Here is a 7717-nt window from a genome sequence, read left to right as displayed (position 1 = left end):
AGAATTCCAGCTTTGATGACAGAATGGCCAATAGCTGAGAAGATATGTTGTCATATTGAAACCGAGCTTGGAGACCTGAAGCTGTCTCTCCGGGAAGAATAAGTGGGAGACAAATGACCAGAAAGGATCAGCAAGGACAGCGGAATTAAGCCCAGGCACTGCACACAGCTGCGGGAGGACACAGGGGAAAGCAAAGCCTGAGTGTACACGGGCTTGGCTGATGGCCAACATTGCAAGTCAGCTTCAGTATCTAGAAGACAAAGGAAATGCAAGCTGAAGTCGCGCCAGCAGAGCTGTGAGGAGCCGCAGTAGGGAGCAGAGCAACGGAGTGTCCACAGTGTCCGCAGCAGGGCACTGCAGAGGCCTGGGAGCAGAAGTCCCACCACAGAACTGCAAGGAAAGGGGGCGTCCTCATCAGAGAGCGGAGCCCCTCGAACTGCCGGTGGGGGGGGGGGGGTGGGGGCAGGCCCTGAAGGGCCAAGAGTTGCTGCTCTAGGGGACAAGAGCGTGGTTGGCAAGCGTGTGGAAGGGCACACCGAATGGACACATATCCGGTGGTGCGCGGATCAAGAAACAAGCTCTCCAAGAGCAAAGAGAGATGTCCCAGCTTAGACCCGAGCAGCTCCTCGGGCAAGGGAGATAAAACCTATTCCTTTGTAATGCTGCCCATTCATCCTGCCCTGCCCTGCCCTGCCCTCCTCCTGTGGCTCCTCTTAGGAATCCCTTCTCCATCCCCCTGAGACCCCAGCCTGCCGGGCAGCAGGTGGTCCCCTCCCAAGAAGCACTGTCTACAGGCAACTCCAGAGCACACCGGGAGCAAGCTGAGGGCTGGGCGCAGCATCCTGGCTCTGCCACTTACCACCTGTGGGACCTTGACCATGCTGCTTCCCCTCTCAGTGCCTTCATCGATGGCCTCAGATAAAAGACCGAGGGGAGTAAAAGACTGTGAATTCACAGGGTTTCCTAAGGATAAGCGTGTTTGCATGTTGGCGATTAGAATTGGCCTGGCATGAAATAAGGGTGATGAGCGTGCTTGCCAATACCAGATGACCCACCCAGCGAGGTAAGCACGGCTTATGTACTAATCTGTGCTGCACAATTTCATCATTGTACACCACATAAAACACGTGGCTGGTGAAGCCCATGTGAACTGGCCCGATTAGTAAGTGAGTACCAGTGAGCCAGCGCTTATCTTGCTTTGTGACAAATCTGCCCTTGGTGGTGGCCATTATATTAAACTTTGGCACCAGATATGGAGAGTGCAAGGACAAGTCAGGCAGGCCACGCTGTTGGGCCCCAGGAGCTATAACCCCCAGTGAAAGGGGAATATGGGGAGAAAGACCACTAGACTCCCCATCAGAGATGCAGGGGGCTCAGGTGGACACTCATTAGGGGCACTAGGAGGCTGCAGCAGCTTGTCCCTTGGCAATCCGAGAGGACTGGGCAAAGGGGACACTGGGGAATGCTGGGACTGTGCGGCCACCTCTCCAAAAAGTGGAAATGCCACCCACAGCCCACATTCACTACCGCACACACTGCCCGTGGGTGTGGACCCGGGAGCAGCGTGGCTGGGTGCTTCCTGCTCTGGGTCTCTGATGAGGCTGCAGGCAGGCGAAGGCAGGGGCACAGTCATCTGACAGTGTACCTGGAGCTGCAGGGTCCTCTCACATGATGGCACATGCGTGCTGGCTGCTGGTGGGAGAACTCGGTCTTCACCCGTGGTTCTCTCCATGGAGACACTGGCCTGTTCTCTTGAGATGTGGCCCATCTGACTTGGCTTTGGGATGGAGGGAGTTCCATGCTGTCTAAGCCAATCAAACTCAGCTCATCACATGGCTGGCAGAAGAGAAGGGCAGGAAGAGAAATGGCTTTGGGGTCTTGACCTGAGTCCCAAGCACTTTTCTTTAGGCCGGGCAACTAGCCCGCTGCACAGGCAGCCTTCCCTGTGGTGAAGAAAGTGGATGCATTTTCACCAGTTTTCTGTGTGCCCACTAAGTTCCTCTGCCTTGAACTTGGGCTTTGGGGAGTAAGTGGAAAACTCACCTATTATGCTGTGGTAGTCACCTAATCTGGTGTCAGTTTAAGGATTAAGAGTGTAGGGCTAGAATCTAGGCTGTCAGTCTGGAGACAGCCAATGAGACTTCTGTGGACATGACCTTCTCCTGAGAATTCTGGGAAATCTGGTACTTCCTCCTTGGAGGCGAAAGACACCTCTCTCTCTGCTACTCCCTGGGAGACATTGCAGAAGACAAGACACATGGACTAAACCAGACCTCTGAACCTGATGAAGCCACAGAGAGACCCCTGCCAGCACTGAGATGCTTACTACGCCACTGGACCCAAAGGCTTTCTACCCACTGCCTTGTGATCATCCTGCATTAGGCTTCATTGCATGTGTTTTATGAGTCTGAAGAGGACTTTAAAGATTGGTATCAGACTTATGAGCTAATATCAGACTTAAGGACTTGATCTGTACTGGGCTGGGATGTTTTCTCAATGTTCAATTCCTCTTGTATATAAACCTCTCCCTTATATACATATGTGTGCATTTATGAATTTGTTTCTCTAGTCTACCCAGACTAACACATATGCCATTTGATCAGTCTCTTAGGCTGGGTTCCACAGAGAAGCAAAACCAGTGATTCTCCTTTACGGATATAGAGAGGGATATTTATGCTTAGAAAAGATGGCTCACACCGTTGTAGAAGCAGGCTAGTCCGAATCTACAGATGTTCCAAGGCTGTTGGTCAGATGTTAAGCTACAGGCTTCTGACTCAAGTAGCTTCAGGGCTGATGAATCAAGATTGGCAGGAAGACCATACATTGGTGGCTGCAGAGGCAACAACTCTGGGTTCTGCACATCAGACTTGTGACTGAAGAGGTAGTTCAGATGGCAGGCTGTCAGCTCGAGTCTATAGAACCAGATGTCAATGAGCCAAATGCAGGATCCAGACCCAGCCAAAAAAGCAAGCAAGCTTTCCCACAGTGTCTACTCATATAGGAAGCAAGCCACACCCCCAGGAATCTTCCCTTCAATTGCATGAGTGCTGTAACCTGAGTAAGCCTGTTGCATCTCACCCTAATCATCTTGAGGTGATTGGCTGCTTACAGGAGATATCAGGATGGAGTAATTTACATTGTGTTAGGTCACGTCATAGGGAATTAAAATGCAAAATCACTGAGCATTATGGCCTACCCAGGTTGATAAACAAACATACAAAAAACCTACCAATAACACCACCAAACATTTTAGTTGGCTGCCTGGATTCCCTGGCTGTCTAGTTGAGAGGCTGGCTCTTGGAGAGTAACTCTGGTCAATGCACTATGGGAGGCAGAGAAAAGTACTTGAAAGGGGCTCACTCACCCACTCCTCACTGCAGAGGCTAAGGTGCTGGCTGCATGTCCAGATTATCTGCCTGGATAAGGAGGGGCCCTGGTCAGCCTGTGCTCCTGAGTGACCATGTGGAGCAGAGTGCTTCCTATTGAAACTACACACAAACAATCTGCCTTGGTTCTGTGAAACTATTGAGATTTTTGAAACATTTGTTACTCTGGAGAAATTTATTGCATCTGAAAAATAATAAGGAGCTTGGAAAAGTTCCATTTTTTTATGAGCTTTTTGAAGTCTCCTCAACCTGTAGAGGAGACTTAGAGGAAAGACAAATGTATTAGTAATGTCAGAACTCATATGTAAGTATTACTGAGGGGAGATCATGCAAGTCCATGTGGGTCAGTGAAAGGTCAGGGTTGAGAACTCCTCTATGTGACAATTAGAAGCTGAACAAATGTGCAGTAATGGTGCACAAGGGGGATGCAAGGAGGCCAATCATGAGCCAATCATGTCTGTCAATTCTGTGAGCAAATGTATCCTCATCTGCTTCTCCGTGGCTCCTACAACCTCCTGTCTAGTCTACTGAGTCTCCCTACTGTCTATTTCTACTCTGCTGTTATACACACACACACACACACACACACACACACACACACACACCAGCTCTTCCCCAGTTGGGAGGTAGAGTCACCTTTCTGAAGTACAGCTCTATCCATGTCACCCCTGCTGACATGCTTTGTGTCTGGACTGACCCATGACAGGTGCCGGGTGAGCATTGGCTGAGTGAATGTGGCTATACTCAAATCCTTGTCCCCATCATGTGCTCCAGATGCCAGCTCCCTGCCCTACCCCCACCATACAGGTAAGGCCTGGGAGAACAGCAGTCAGGGCCAGCTGACACTTCCCCATCCCTCTCAGGAGGAGGAGCGAGGTGCAGCTTCCCCCCTAAGAATTCCAAGTCCCTGAGGTATGCACCAAATCAGACACCACGTGCTGGGTGATGTCAACAATGGTGCCCTCAAATAAGCATACGCTGCCCAGAAACCATCAACTGTCAGTGCCCTCGAGTTCCTACCACCAAGCATGGTAAGCATCACAGGCACGTCATTACGTATAGCACAAATATTTCCACTCTTTAGAGTGAGATTTTACAAAATGTATTCATCTTTATAGTCATAAGAGGCAAGAAGAAACAGATGCCGTGTCTTTGACCAACACCGTGATCATCAGTGGCATGTGATCATCAGTGGCATGTGATCATCGGTGGCATGTGATCATCGGTGGCATGTGATCATCAGTGGCATGTATGGCCACATTTAAACCTGTTACTTTGTCTTTGGCTTTTCATGGTTGGGGACACTCTGGGAGTTTGTTGAACTTCCCTGATTTCAGGACCCAAAGAAAGCAACGTTTTAAATATTCTTGCAGCTGGTAGGAAGAGCATTTTGAATTCATGTGAGGAGATGATAAACTCTGAACCATGAAACCAGGGAAGGAGGATGCTCTTCCAAAATGCACATCTTTCCAATGGGGGAGGGGTGTTCAAGGAGACATTCCCTTTGCCAAACCGAGATCCCACATGCACTGTGAGCACCTCCACTCCATCTGGGAGGCTTCCAACAATAGCATTCAATTAGGAAAAAGTTTTTAAATGCCCTTGAATGCCATCTGCCATTAAATCAGTATCAACACACAAACTATAACTCTGCATGGAGGTTAGTATTTCTTCATGATGAATGCAATAAATGGTGTAGAATGCCAACACTTGTAGCTTGCAACAAAGCAAGCAGTTAAGCTTCCAGACTAAGAAAAGTCGGAGGTAGACACAAGAGGCATTCCAGCTCTGTAAAATGAGCCACTGAAAATCTAAATGGCTGAGGAATGTTGTCTGGCATAGTTTCCAGCAGATGAGCCCCTCAGGCTAGAAAGCACTCAAAATCCCACTGGGGAAGAGCTGGAGTCCACCGTCAAGATGTGGACGGAGCAAAGCTGTCACGACCTTCACTTGCTGCTGGGGCATGACTCAATGAGAGGAAGTCATCAAAAATGAATACATAAAGATCAATATCCTAGGGATTCGCTTCCTGAAATGGATCATCAGTACGGACTAGTGTAATGTATTTCAATTTAACCAAAATGGGTAAGGCTCCCTAGGGTCTCCCTTAACCCTTTCTCTCCCTCCAGGTCTACATGCCCAGTCAGCCGCAAGTTCAGGGTCCTTGCTGCTTGAGTTTCTCCTTCATATCTCCTGGCTCTTAGCTCTGTGGAGGGGCTCCAAGGGAGACTAGGTATTGCTAGCCTTGCTCCGTATCCTTGAAACAGTCTCCCAGCCTCCACTGTCTACTCTGTCACCCCATTAGCCTTCCTTAAGCTGAGTTTCTATGATGTCATCTCCAGGTTCAACCTGTGAGATAGTCAATGCCTAGGCCCAAAAGACTAAGCTAAAACCTATTTGTCACCCCAAGGCAGAAATAATTTCTGACCAGTGTGTGTGTCTCCGACTCACCTGTAAATGTGTCACACAGCAATGGCTTGTGTGTGCTAAGCTGCTGAAAGCTATGTCCTTACCACGTGAAACATCAGCAGCGTCACGCAAGCTCCCAGACTAAGAACAGACTAGTTAAAAAGAGGATACCTACTTCTGAGGGAATGGCCACTGAAAACTTTATGAGCAGCGTTTGATATCGTGTGAGAAGATACTCCTTCAAGTTAGAAGACACTCAAAAGACAGCTGGGGAACAGCTGCTGCCTCAGGGGAGAGTTGACCTTAACAATATGGAAGGAGCAAAGCTTCGGGACCTTTTCGCTTGCTGATGGGGCACAAGTCAAAGCGAGAAGACACAGCTACAAACCTCTGTTAATAATCAGCACGTGGAATGTACAAAGAATGAAGTTAGAAAAAGTGAAAGTCATCAAAAACAAAATGGAATGCATAAAGATCAATATTCTAGGCTTTATTGATCTGAGATGGACTGGATCAGCCATTTTGAATCAGAAATTCTCGTGGCTCACTATGCCCGTAACAATAAATTCAAGAGAAACAGCACCACACGCATCCTCCGAAGGAACACTTGCAATGTGTCCTTTGATCTCTTGACCCCTGCTCCCATGAGCACTGATTGCAGATCCAAGCCAGATGAAAACCTTGACAACGTCGATCTTTTTCTCCATTTGTCATGGTGTCACCTATTGGTACAGTTGTGAGTAGCTGAGTCTTCTTTACACTGAGTTGGACTCCGTACAGAAGGCTGTAATCCTTGATCTTCAGCAAGGGCTTCAAGTCCCCCCACTTTCAGCAAGCCAGGTTGTGTCATCTGCAGATTGCAGGCTGTTCTAAGTCTTCTTCCAATCCTGATGCTACATTCTTCTTCTTCATATAGTTCTGCTTCTCAGATGATTTAATCAGTATGGTAAGTATGTTACCGCTGGTGCACACCTCGATCAACATTTGACCTTAAGAATGTCTCAAGAACAGATGTGACATATTGTTGAAAATGAAGGGGGCGGAGCAGAGACCCAGAACCCATCTGTAGACAATAGGCCATCCCCTCACAGAAGGGGCACAAGGAAGGGATGAGTCAACCAGGGCACAGGATGGCACCAATGAAACACACAACATTTCTCTAGTTCTTTGAGGTTTCCTCACCCCCCACTATTATGACCCCAGTCCTGCCTTTCAGTTCGGCTAGACTGGAGCATGTGCACGGTACAGATCAGAACTCTCAACACTGGGAATCCAGGTCAGATAACCCTCAGGAATAGAAATGGGAGTAGCGATACCAGGAGGGTAAGGGGGGAGAAAGTGGGAGAGGAGGGGAAGAAGGGGGAACCGATAGCAATGATTGCTGCAAAACACCCCCCCCCACACACAGGGGCACATAATCCCCCCTACACACACATAATCCCCCCTACACACACACACAGGCACATAATCCCCCCTACACACACACACAGGGGCACATAATCCCCCCTACACACACACACACACACACGGGCACATAATCCCCCCTACACACACACACAGGGGCACATAATCCCCCCTACACACACACACACACACACACAGGGGCACATAATCCCCCTACACACACACGCACACGCACACACGCACAAGAAATATGGATAAAGGGAACAGGGGTCAGTATAAGATATGAAAATAATAATAATTTCTAATTTATCAAGGTTTCATGATGGGGGCAAGGGAAAAAGGGAGCTGCTACCAAGGGCTCAGATAGAAAGTAAATGTTTAGGAAATGATGGTGGTGAGATATATACAAATATGCTTGATACAATTGATGTATGGAATGTGATAAGAGCTGTAAGCGCTCCCAATAAGATGATTTTTAAAAAACAAACAGATGTGATGCATTGAACACTAGTGACAGA

Source organism: Tenrec ecaudatus, chromosome 11 (assembly GCF_050624435.1).
Source record: "Tenrec ecaudatus isolate mTenEca1 chromosome 11, mTenEca1.hap1, whole genome shotgun sequence".
Taxonomy (NCBI): domain Eukaryota; kingdom Metazoa; phylum Chordata; class Mammalia; order Afrosoricida; family Tenrecidae; genus Tenrec; species Tenrec ecaudatus.
This window is presented reverse-complemented; position numbering follows the sequence as displayed.